Genomic DNA, 12,881 nt, shown 5'->3' on the forward strand with positions numbered 1-12,881 from the left:
TAGCTTTCCCTTTAATAACATACCGTGTCTCCCTGTCTAAACGCTATTCCTGATGTTTTATGCAGTGCCATAGGGCTCGCCAAATTTTCTCCGAAACCTCACGTTTTAATGAAAGCTTTTCTGCCTGCATGCAAAGTGTTCAGGTAAGCAAGAGATGTGGAGCTAATGCTTCTAGATCAGAGGGAGGGTGCATCTGACAACACCAAAAGCAAATTGGGAAGCACTGTTCTACCCCATTGCCACTGATTCCAACCCCTGTTACCTCCCCCCACCAACCAGCACAGCCACTCATTCAGGGTTCACCCCTTCTTGCAAACATTCAGGGCCAAATGCAAGTGTCAGTTGTTGCCCTTGTCTGCCTCATTTTTTTATTGCATTCAGCAATCACAATTTTACACCCCAGTCAAGTAAAACACATGCTCCCAGCCTCACTGTTCCCGGGTTCTCTCCCCTGCTCAAGGCCCTGATGAAGCTTTTGTATTATCCCATTGGTGTCACCAGCCTTTCCGACTACAATTCCCAGTCTGCATGTACAAAACCAAAGTCAGCAGCCACAATTTCAGAAATGAGAACATCGAGTTCCACACTGACATCCAGACGTTGGCACAATCCAAGAAAAGGGGCAACTAGACAGTGGAATGGGCCTAATCCTCTCTACTTTGACCAGGGCCCTAAAGGCCAGCTGCAGAGGTCAGACACTATACCACATCCCTGGATCCAGCCTGGGGATTTGTTGGCACAGTTTCACCCGAGTCAATGAATTGGCCAAGTCCCCCAATCGGGACATATCACATTACACGTTACATTAAGCACCCAAGGCATCACATCCCCTGTGTCCACAGTTCTTGAAAGAGTCAGGAGTTCTTTCTCATTGTTGTGAATTGTGATGGCCTAAGAATTAACCATGGTAATTACAGAAAACTGCAGTCTTTGTGTGAACATAGCTCATCAACAGCCTTAGCTTTGTTGGCCAGCATAAGTCCTCTCCAAATGGTAATGTGTGCGTAATTTAATTGATCTTGCAGCTTAACTGACTGAATTGGGGTTGTGCGGGGTTTTGAGGGGTCTAAATTGAAAGAAGCTTACCTTTAAGGACCAGGGTTTTGGCACCATTGATGATGAGTCACAGATCTAGCATCCACCTTAAGTGTGTGTGTTGCTGTTGTCCCTGGCGATAACCACATTGAGCCATTGATCGTCACCCAAGACCTTTTCAGAGTTCCGCTTGATAATGTTTAGCCCATTTCCAGGTCAAACACACTGTGGATGTATCTGCAGAAGGACACGGATTCACCAAGTTTTAAACAAATCCTGGAGTCAGGACTGGTGAGCAAAGGATATCAACAAACACAAATTAAATAAAGGAATTTGTATATATTGTAAATTGCAATTATACATTAGAATTGCAATGAAAATATTACACTGCTTAGCAAAAAATATATGTGACCTAATTAATATCAAAACGAGAAAATAGAAAATTGAGAAGTTGTGCATTTCTCACAGATTCATTGTTTAATTTTAATTTAACTTTGGCAATGAAAATGTTAACCAGACCCTCGATGATTATTTCATATTCTTTCCTTTTCAAAGAGAAGCACTTTTGAATTGCTTGATGCCTGGGAAGGCAGGGTTGTTGTATGAGGGAGAGGTTGGGCCGACTCGGCCTGTATTGACTGGAGTTTAGAAGAATGAGAGGGGATCTTATTGAAACATATAAAATTCTGACAGGGATGGACAGACTGAATGCAGGGACGATCTTTCCTCTAGCTGGTTGGGGGGGTCTAGAACAAGAGGTCACAATCTCAGGATGCGGGGTAGGCTATTTAGGGCTGAGATGCGGAGAAACTTCTTCACTCAGACGGTGGTAAAGCTGTGGAACTCTCTCGCTAGAGTCACTGATTATACTTAAGAAGGAAATAGATAGATTTCTAAACTCTAAAGGCATCAAGAGATTATGGGGAGAGAGCAGGAATACGGCATTGAGATAGAGGATCAGCCATGATCAAATTGAATGGCAGAGCAGCCTCAAAGGGCCGAATGACCCACTTCTGCTTCTGTTTTCTATCTTTCCCCTCTCAAAAGCATTGACTATCTTTGTAGGATACAAGGTTCCATGGGTAGCTTTCATTCTCTAATGCCTTGTCCCTTTATCTCTTCATGTATGAACTTCAAGAGTGTGGATTTGCAAAAGAAGAACTGGCCTTTGTATGTTGCCTCTAGATGTCGCAAAGCACCTTCAGAGCCATTTAAAGCAAAGTCACTGCTGTGATGAAGGTAGCCGGGACTCGAATCGACATGAAAGCTCTGAATCGGTCATGTTGAAAGGTAGTGAATGGGATGCAGATGTACAAGATAGCAACTGGAATAGCAAAGATTAATAACAGCACTATTCCACTGTAAAACGTCACACTTAGAGCAGGGAGATCTCTGCACAAACAGTTAGCAGGTCAGAGCTGAGGTCAGGGAGTCACTTTGCAGAAAGAATGCATGTAGAAAAATGTGGGCTCGTGGAGGCAGAAATCTCAGAATGGTTGAAGAAGCAGTTCGAAGCTATGATGCAAGACTGAAGCAAATGAAATAAATGGCCTGTCAGATCTTTACCAATCTTTGTGATATTTATCATTAAAATAATCTCTTGTTCTAGCTCACTGTTTGGCACAAGAAAAGCCAGAGAAACTGAACCCACAGCCAAGGCCATTCACTAAAAGTCAACAAGCCAATAATTATTTTTTTGGAGGGGGGGGAATTAGCTGTGACCCTATGATCTAATTAGTTAAATAAGCACTTTTTAAGATTTGTCATAAAGGCTGTTGTGACAAGACAAATACTACTTTAAGGAGTAGTTTCTACATTCTGATTTAAACCACCATTCACTCTCAGCTGACTGGCTGGGTACTTGCTTTGAAACTCAGGTGTTTTACACTACAGCCCTGTGATTTCCCTTTACATTTACACTGCTCCTACTCTCCATGAGTCACTGACCAACAGCAGATGTGGCGAATCCAGTGAGAGCTCAAACAAAACGACCCAAACAAGTTTCCCATACCCTTTACCTAGTCCCACAGCAATGAAGTCATTGCCGTCGCCATTGTTGAACAAGATGAATCGATCGGCAGAAGTGGTCTTAAACTGGAAGAAGAGGAGCACGGACGTGCTTGCCTGCAGAGTAGCCAGGGTCAAATAGCTGTTCTTGGTTTTGGAAGTGACAGGATCTGCAATAATGGACCTCATGCCAAACCTGGTGTTTATTCAATGCCCCTGTTTTTTAAACCGATCAATGTACATCATTGCATTGAACATCAGGCTCTGCAGGTGCCCAAGAAGCTGGGCGGGGCAATGGAGACGAAACAGCATTCTGTCATTATCCCAGTCTCAATGCTGTGAAATTCCAGTCCTGTGTGGGCACCCAGCACTGATGCTGGCCAGCTCAATCCCCACCTCCCCCAACCATTTTCTGGAGTCACTGCGAGCACAACTGGGCCAGGTGCAGAACCAGCTAGATACAAGGTAAACCTTCCATTACTTTGCTCCTATTGTTTCTAATGGTTTTCTTTATTCATCGCAAGCTCAGCATTTGTTGTTCATCCTTAATTGCCCTTAAGGAAGAGGTGGTGGTAACTGTCCGGCTTGTTCGGCCAATTCAGAGTCAACCACATGGCTGTGGGTCTGGAGTCGCAATGGGCCACACCGGGTAAGGACAGGTCTCTCTCTCCAAATTACATTCGTGAACCAAATGGGTTTGGACAACATTCTGGTCATTTTATGGTCACCACTACATATACTAGCTTTTTTATTCCAGATTTATTTAACTACCTTAATTTACATTCTCCAACTAGCATGGTGGAATTGGAACTTATTCTCCAAATTATTAGGGGGAGAAGGTTGTGTCATGCTCATGTGACTGGACTCATAATCCAGGAGCCCAAGCTAATGATCTGGGGTCGCGGCTTCAAGTCCGACCAAGGCAGCTGGTGGAATGTAAATACAATTAATAAAACCTGGAATATAAAGCTAGTCTCAATAATGACGATCATTAACCTATCATTGATTGCTGTAAAAACCTATCTGGGACACTAATGTTCTTTAGGGAAGGAAGTCTGCTGTCCTTACCTGGTCTGGCCTACATGTGACTGCACTCAGCTCAAGGGCAGTTAGGGATGGGCAACAAAGGCTGGCCTTGTCAACAATGCCCACATCCCATCAAAGAATAAAATAATAAATAGTCTAAGCCTCCAGATTACTAGTTCAGTAACAGAGCCAATATACCACTGTACCCAATAAGGTGCTTCAATCTTATTCTCAGAACATCTTGGAACAACCTGAACCATGAAGTTTGCCATCTTGAGATTTCTAGTTTAGGACAAACATGTGCCAATTAAACTCTGTGGACTTGCGCGCTAGTACGTTATATTATTTAGTTCCCATTTAGTCACTCATTTTATGAAAGTAACCCAATATCTAGTCAGCATTCCACAAACAGAAACACTGGATGGCACTTTTACTATGGGAAGAAGCCTCCACACCTGTTTACAGTTTAATTAATCATTAATAAAAAGGCACTTTAATGACTGACTTGGAAGTGGTATTGCACCTTAGGGTGCATTTACTTCCCAATTGTGGAGTCAGTTGACATTATAATTTCAATGTAGGTGCAGCCTAAGTGCAGTCACAGTGCTCATCATCATCTCAGAGTCAGTTCCAAGCTTCACACACATCTTACACTCCTACGTTTAGCATCAGGACAAAGCCCTTTCAGCTGTGCTCCACACTTGTGGAGTTTAAATGCACTTGAGGAGAGTGGGAAGTTTTGAGGTTCAATCACTTTTGCATATGGAGTAAGTTGATCACAGCCAGGATTGTGTTCAGGTACCTACAAGTGAGTTGCTCATCTGGGCACTGAAAAGGGTAAAGAGTCCACCTCTAGTTTCTAATTGTTACCCTGTAACCCTAGAAGCTTACACTTCTGTAATGTTGGATGAGACCAGCTCTGGGCTGGGACATAATGTTCCTGAAACAAACTGTTGACTGGACTCACAATGGAGGGACTTGAGGGTTGCACCTTCAGAAAAGGAAATAAAAGGAGTAAAAAGGCATAATTTATTTTTAGACAAAGGACACTGCTAGCTTCTGAATACTTGTAGCTTTGGCAACAGTTTCAAGTTTCCATGCTGAGATTTAAACGAGAGGTACATGCAATATTGTTTAACACAGATTCAGAATTAAACATCAAAATGTTGCATACCCTTCCTGGGGTACAAAGTTCACTTCAAATTCTAATAGCAAGTGCACATGTGCGTTGAAATTCTACTGTGAGTAGGTAGTGTAGTCTGGGCAGTTCACCAACAGTCAGTGCACTTCAACATTTGTGAAGTGTTCCAGACATTTTAGTGGTGTGATTGGGTGCTATATAAATGGAAGACTTTGTTAAAGATCAGTGTTTCGAATGCAGGGGAGTTGAAGATCAAGTTTTCTCTTTTTCTTCTTTTGGAACAACAAACTTACTTGAAAAGAACTTTATAAAGAATTCTATAATAATATGCAATTCATATTAATAAAGCTATTGTCTCGTGTGACCTGGACTGTGAGAATAGAGGAATAATGCAGGATGAGGTCCTGGGAAAGAATGAGTGGGAATAAGAGATGACACATTCAACACAGCGAGGAGCAAAAGCAAATATGACAAAGATTTGGGACTTTGGGGAAGCAAGGGAGAAAAACTCAGCTAATGGAAGACTGATTACAATCAATAAAATGGAAAGAGAAGAAGAATTCCAATGGTGAGCAAGGAGACATTTGGGACAAGAGACCATCTTTTGCTTGTAACCTGCTCAGGAATGTCGGATTTTTAGAAGAGCTTGCTCGTGTTACTCAACTCTTGGATTGGTTTAGGCTTTACTGAGAGTTAGTTCCCATTGGTTGAGAGGGAAAGAAGCATCAGTCAGAAAGAGGGGTGGAGAGGGCACAATATGAGAGAAAGGAGGAGATAATGATTCGAAGAATGTCAATGAAAGAAAGTCTAAACATCGACTCGTTGAAGGTAAGAGGTGTCTGCTGTAGATCAGACGTGGGGTCAGGCGGCCGGGCGGGAGGGGTCATGCAGAAAGAGTGTCTTCAGAAGATTCAAGGGCAGGTTTTATTCATCCATTCAAGTGCAGAGAGTTTGAGACGGATTGTACTGCTACACAAAAGCATTCTTTCTCTTTTTCAATTTCTCACTCCACTCCTCTCCTACCCAACTCCTAGTTGCAAGTCCGCTTGGTGTTTCCCTCTTGACATTTGTTTGTGTGTGGATTTAAATGAACTTTGAAGTAAAAAATGCTGAACGCGATTTGGTTTGTCCCGAATCTCAAGGCTTTGGTGTTAACGTTCCTTGTGGTTTGTAAAGCATTAGCCAATGGTGCCTGGCTGTCACTGCTTTGAAATTGAAGCTTTTGGCAATTGCCACCTGCCATCTGGGGGCTGATCCTGGGAATGGTTCAACAGAAAGTAGGTTCAATGACAAGAAAATCACACAGGAAATTCAGTCAGCTCTTAAAACTGTACTGAACACTTTACATCTCCCCGAGAAAATACAGTCAAGACACTTCTGGGAAGGTGAGCTCCTGTTTTAAAGTGACTGGATAAACTTGGCGTTATACTGCTCACAGAAAACATTGCTGCATAATTAATTCACTTTGACCTTTGAATGTCAATTCATTTATTTTAATGTGAATCATTTGATGAAGAAGGTACTGATTTATGAAGGGTTGTGGGACACATCCCTAAAGATCACCTGTTGAGAAAAAGCATCTCCAGGGAGCTCTCTCATGTTTCGGTGCCAGTTATCACCAGGGCCAGGATTTTACGGCCTCGCCACGTTGTGTCTCCCCGCTCACCCGGCAGATGCAGCGAGCCATTAAAATCTCCATTCGCTTGGGTGGGACCGTAATATCCCACTGGGCGGGAGGGGCTGTAAAATCCTGGCCCAGGACTGGACTTTGTGGAGGAACATCAAGCACACGAATAACGGAGCCTGGCCAATAGTGGATGGATGGGAAATAGTGTGGGTCCCCTTACAGGGACCAACTCTCTTCAATACCTAGATGCATAAGAAGAAATTCTCTCATTAAAGTCTAAATCGTATATTGTTTTTCCTTTTCCTTTAATGCCATTGAATTCTGTAAATTTGTGCGATCAAAGCGACTAGCTTCAGAGAGTCATTGAGGCTGATAGCACGAGAGAGCTGAGTTACCAGCAGTAAAGATCCAGGGCCAGACTTTTCTCCTGGCTACTACACTGGCACAACTTCACCATGGCTGCACCTTCACCCTGCACTCCTCACCCCAGGTGATTTGGAGGATCAGATTGAAGCGTCAAGTGGAGCTCAGTTGGGGACAGAAGGCTGAGCACATAATTCGTGCAACACTCTGGAAATTCTGTACTTTCACTGAGGCCCTGTCTGACTTCTCAGGCAAGTGGAAAAAGTCCCGTGGTTCTAGTCAAAGAAGAGCAGACAGTTCTCCTCACGCACTGGCCAACATTTACCAACTAAAGCGATCTGGTCATATCTGGCCCAGTGTTATTTATGGGATCTTGTTGTGAGCTCTGTGGCAGCTTAATTGCAACTTCGACAGCACTTTGAAAAGTATTTTTTTATTCTTTCATGGCGTGTCGGCATCATTGGCAAGGGTTGCCCATCTCTAACTGCCCTTCAACTGAGTGGCTCGTTCGGCCATTTCAGAGGGCAGTTAAGAGTCAACCACATTGCCGGGGGTCTGGAGTCCCAAGTAGGCCAGACCGGGTAAGGATGGCAGATTTCCTTCCCAAAAGGACATTAGTGACCCAGAGAGCTTTTTAACAACAAGCAATAACATACTCAGTATTACTTTGTGTTCCAGGTTTTATTAACAGAATTTAAATTCCACCAGCTCCCAGAGTGGGATTTGAACCCATGTCCACACAGCATTAGCCTGGGCTTCTGAACTACACATTCAGTGACATTACCCTCTCCTGCTCATAACTGACCCTCATCATCTTTCATCATTATCTGTCAAACAATCTGGGATGTCTCGAAGTTGTGAAAGGTGTCAGGTAAATGCATCTTCTTTCTTTCATTTATTATTGTCCATTTATTGTCGGGGACGAGCCTTGTCAGGGCTTGGAGGGGAGAGGTGGGGCGCGGTAGGGAGGGGAGAGGTGGGGCGCGGTAGGGAGGGGAGAGGTGGGGCGCGGTAGGGAGGGGAGAGGTGGGGCGCGGTAGGGAGAGGAGAGGTGGGGCGCGGTAGGGAGGGGAGAGGTGGGGCGCGGTAGGGAGGGGAGAGGTGGGGCGCGGTAGGGAGGGGAGAGGTGGGGCGCGGTAGGGAGGGGAGAGGTGGGGCGCGGTAGGGAGGGGAAAGAAAGATGCTTATTGCTGGTGGAGGCCTGTAGAAGACGACTATGATACAGCCTGGCCAGCTGTTTCTGCAGCACCAGAAGAAAGATTTCTTTTTTTAATTAAACATTTTAAGTGACGGGGAAAGTATAATTCATTACTCCCTCATTAATTGTATACCTTTGAGGCCTATAAAGTTTCATCACCCTCAGTCCTATGTCTGACCTTTCCTGTACCACGTGAATGTACATTGCTCCTGCACTTAGACAATTGCAAGAACACGAAACCTGCTCCATCAGTGAATACCATAGATGCATTTAAAGAAAAGCTGGGTAACCACATGAGGGAGAAAGCAATCGAAGCTTTGGTAGTAAAGAACTTGAGTATTGCTGAAAAAAGGGCCACATCTAAATTTTTTGTATCACACTGATGAGTCCAAGACAAAAAGCTTAGACAGGTCTCTTTTTCAGCAATACTCAAATAGAAGGACATGGTGATAGAGGGCAGAATCTTACCAGCCCTGAGGATTTGGATTCAGTTGGGGGGTGGGGAGGGAGCCTAGAAAATACGACTGAAGCCGGTTGGGTCTGTTCTCCGATGTGTTTCGGCCTCCAGGAGATTTTCATGGAGGTCGGATCTTGGGGCAGCAGTTGCTAGTTCGCCCGTGACACAATTAAGGGCCACGGATACCTCAGCAGCATCCACATCTCCCATAATGGGCTGCTCATTGGCTGCCTCCTATAAGATGGCGCTGCAGGGCACACCACCTTCAAATGGCCCCGATGCCAGAGAACCTTTTTTGTACAGTGGAGAAGACACTGCCCAGGGTTAGCTGAAAAAGTCGGCAGGAGGATTGTGTGGAGTATAAACCCTGGCATGGAATAGTTGGGCTGAATGACCTGTCTCTACGCTGTAAATGTAATTTAGCGCTGCACTTGATTATAATATTGGTAGCCTATTGTATAATATTGGTAGCCTATTGTCCAATCTCAAGGAATTCCAGGAGAGCTGGTGGGATGGTTTTCAATTCAGTGGTGGAATGAGTGTTTCAACCCTGCCCAGTGGAGCAGTGTGAAGGAACCAGCATAACCTCTAATATCTCCCCATCTCTGTCACAACGGCCCCAAACCCCGCAATGATTCAACCAAAATAACTCAAGCTTTGTCTGCATTCTTGTCACTTCAGCACCCTTGTCTGATCATTTACATTTTCCAAGCCATTAATCCTCATTGTGGCCTACCCTTAAAAAACAAAATACAGGGGAGAAATAACTGTGTAGTCCAAAATAATCATGATAAAGGAGTGATATGGGCACAAGCAGTGATGCTAAATAAGCAGAATCACTTGTGCTGGTCGTTAATGAAGTCAATGGAACTGAGAGTTGGATGGAGTGTGGGATGGGCAAAGTGATACCGTCTGTTTTGTGCTCACCGCCCAACTCAATTTCACTCCGTCTAAACCTTTGTCATTTTTCAGAAAGTGATTAAGGAAGTTGAAGATCTCGTTCTCGCCTCTCAGTGAGATCCGAAATAAGAAAGTTAAGTTGTAATTACTCTGCAGAAGTACTGATCTCAGAACAGAATTTCTAGGAGGCAGCACTCACCCATCACCCACCAGGCCACAGTTACCTGCTAACCTCACTCCTGCCCCGAGCCAGAGAGAAGCTCAGAAAATGCAGTGCCCTGCTCCCCATGTGCTCATATTGAATGTTAGGAGAATGTGGTTAGCAACATAGAAACACGGATCTCAGTCCCAAAATCTCCAAATGACCTACCATCAACAGCCTTTTCCAACAACACAGTTCCAGGTCTTCACTGCCCTTTATGTGGGAGTGGACGTTATTTATATAATGATCAATCTTACAAATGGGAGTGTTGTCTATTTATATTACTAAGACATTTTGAAATGTTAACAAGTTCACAGGTGATCTTGCCTTGACGTTGGGCTGAAGCCAGAGTGGATTCAAAGCTGCATCAGACTGCCTGTCCTGAGAAAGATTTGCTGCAGCTGGGCATTTCTGCTCTGGGGATTCAGATTGGCATTTGACACCAGAAGTTAGAAAGCCATTTTCACCTTAATGTGACAGCACAGCAAATCCCCCAGGATAACAATTACTCTGACTACATTTCAAAATATTGCTGAATTTCTAATATATCCAATCTGCAAAAGAGCTCATAGAAACATAGAAACAGGCCCTTCGCGCCTGCTCCACCATTCATCATGATCATGGCTGATCATCCAACTCAATAGCCTGCTCCCGCTTTCTCCCCATACCCTTTAATCCCTTTCACCCCCAAGAGCTTTATCTAACTCCTTCTTGAAAACATACAATGTTTTGGCCTCAACTACTTTCTGTGGTAGTGAATTCCACAGGCTCACCACTGTCTGGGTAAAGAAATTTCTCCTCATCTCAGTCCTAAATGGTCTACCCCATATCCTCAGACTGTGACCCCTGGTTCTGGACACCCCCACCATCGGGAACATCCTTCCTGCATCTACCCTGTCTGGTCCTGTTAGAATTTTATAGGTTACTATTAAATCCCGCTTGTTTATAGCAAGTTTCAGTCACTGGAAATTTAACAGACGGTTATTCTCCTTGCTCCCAACCACTGTCAATTCATTTATACTGTTTCTATTTATTTCAGCCAAACTGCATTTTATGCTGGTTTCAGTGCCTTATCATTGTGCTTCAGGTGAAAACAGACAATGCCAGGCCTGGTTGCCAAGGCCACCCTCACCTCTGTTGTTAGTATTATAGGAAACAAAGAACTTGCATGTATTTAATACTGGTTATGGCCTCAGGACATCCCAAAGTGCTTGAAAGGAATTAAGTACATGTGGAGCGTCGTCACTGTTGCAATGAAGTTAATATCCGAGCCAATTTACACTCAGCAAGCTCCTACAAACAGAAATGCAATTACCAGCAGGAATTCTGTTTTAGTGATCTTGTTTGAGGCTTTTATCCAAAACAGCTCCACCGGATCTTTTATCTTCACCTGAGATGGCAGATAGGGGCCTCCATTTGATGCCTTATCCAAATGCAGCAGCACCTTGAAGACTGCAGCACTCCCTCAGTACTGCACTGGGAGCATCAGTCTAGGTTTTGTTTCAAATCTTTGGATTAGGACTTGGCCACAACCTTCCCATTCAAAGTCAAGAACTGTGCTCACTGGGCCACAGCTGACATTGTTGGTGTGAACCCGGAGAAAAAAAGCAGCTACTCCTGCTCAGGGTTAGTACCAATATTCAGCAAGCACTTGGAGATTTTCAGAAATATACTTAAATCTTGTTGGGAATATCAGGGAACCAGCATTGTTAGAAGCCAAGCCTGCAACTGGAGAAAAGGCTGCAGGAGGTAAACGTTCCCTTGGGACAGTGGGTAAGTCAGTCTGCCTCAGTCAGAAGGTCCACGTTCAAGCTCCACATCCGAGGCTTGTGCCCAAAAATTGATGTTGACACATCAGTGCAGAGCTGAGGGAGCACCTCACTGCTTTTAGCTGCTACAAATTTTGGATGCAATTTGTAACCAAAGACCCATCCATCCTCTCAAATCGACGTAAAAGATCCCATTTGAGGATCAGCTGACCAACTGCATCGCCAAAATTTGTCTTTAAAAAAGACCATTCAAATCATATTATCTGTCGGTTGATTAAACTCTACAGCTGAGTTAGGGAATAATTTAAAGAAAGATGATTTGAAAGGTCCTCTAAACAAAAGGATCTAGATTTTTTCATGGAATGTGGGGGTCACTGGCAAGGCCAACATTTGTTGCCCATCCCTAATTACCCTTGAACTGAGCAGCTTGCTCGGTCATTTCAGAGGTCAGTTAAGAGTCAACCACATTCCTGTGGGTCCAGGGTCACATGCAGGTCAGACCAGGTAAGGATATTCTTCCCTAAAGGGAGGACATTAGTGAGCCAGGTCGATCTTTATAACAAATTGACAATAGTTGTCATGTCGGGTTTATTAACTGAATTTAAAATCCACTGGCTGGCACGGTGGGATTTGAACCCAGTGCCCCCAGACCTAGACCTTGGGCTTAATAGGCCAGTGACATGACCACTGTCTCCACTTCCCTTGCTCCTACCCCTCTTCATCTAAACCCAAAGGTCAGTCTCTTCTCCTCCTTCCTCCCCCATGTGTTTATCTAACTTCCTCTGAAATACATCTCTATGCCGGTCGCCTCATCTATATCTCCCTGCTCCCTGGGAATGGAACTTCCTCCTGAATTGCCTATTGGATTGATCAGTGACTTTGGGTGGAATTTAATGAAACCCACTGGAGCGAGCAGGATGGCCGGAGAATGGGGTGTGACCCAGGGCAGGAACCCCGCCCCCTGGCTGTGACCCAGGGCGGGAACCCCGCCCCCTGGCTGTGACCCAAGGCGGGAACCCCGCCCCCTGGCTGTGACCCAAGGCGGGAACCCCGCCCCCTGGCTGTGACCCAAGGGGGGAACGCCGCCCCCTGGCTATGACCCCAAAGCGGGAATCCCGCCCCCTGGCTGTGACCCCCAAGGGGGGAACCCCGCCCC

This window comes from Carcharodon carcharias, unplaced genomic scaffold (assembly GCF_017639515.1).
Source record: "Carcharodon carcharias isolate sCarCar2 unplaced genomic scaffold, sCarCar2.pri U03, whole genome shotgun sequence".
NCBI lineage: Eukaryota > Metazoa > Chordata > Chondrichthyes > Lamniformes > Lamnidae > Carcharodon > Carcharodon carcharias.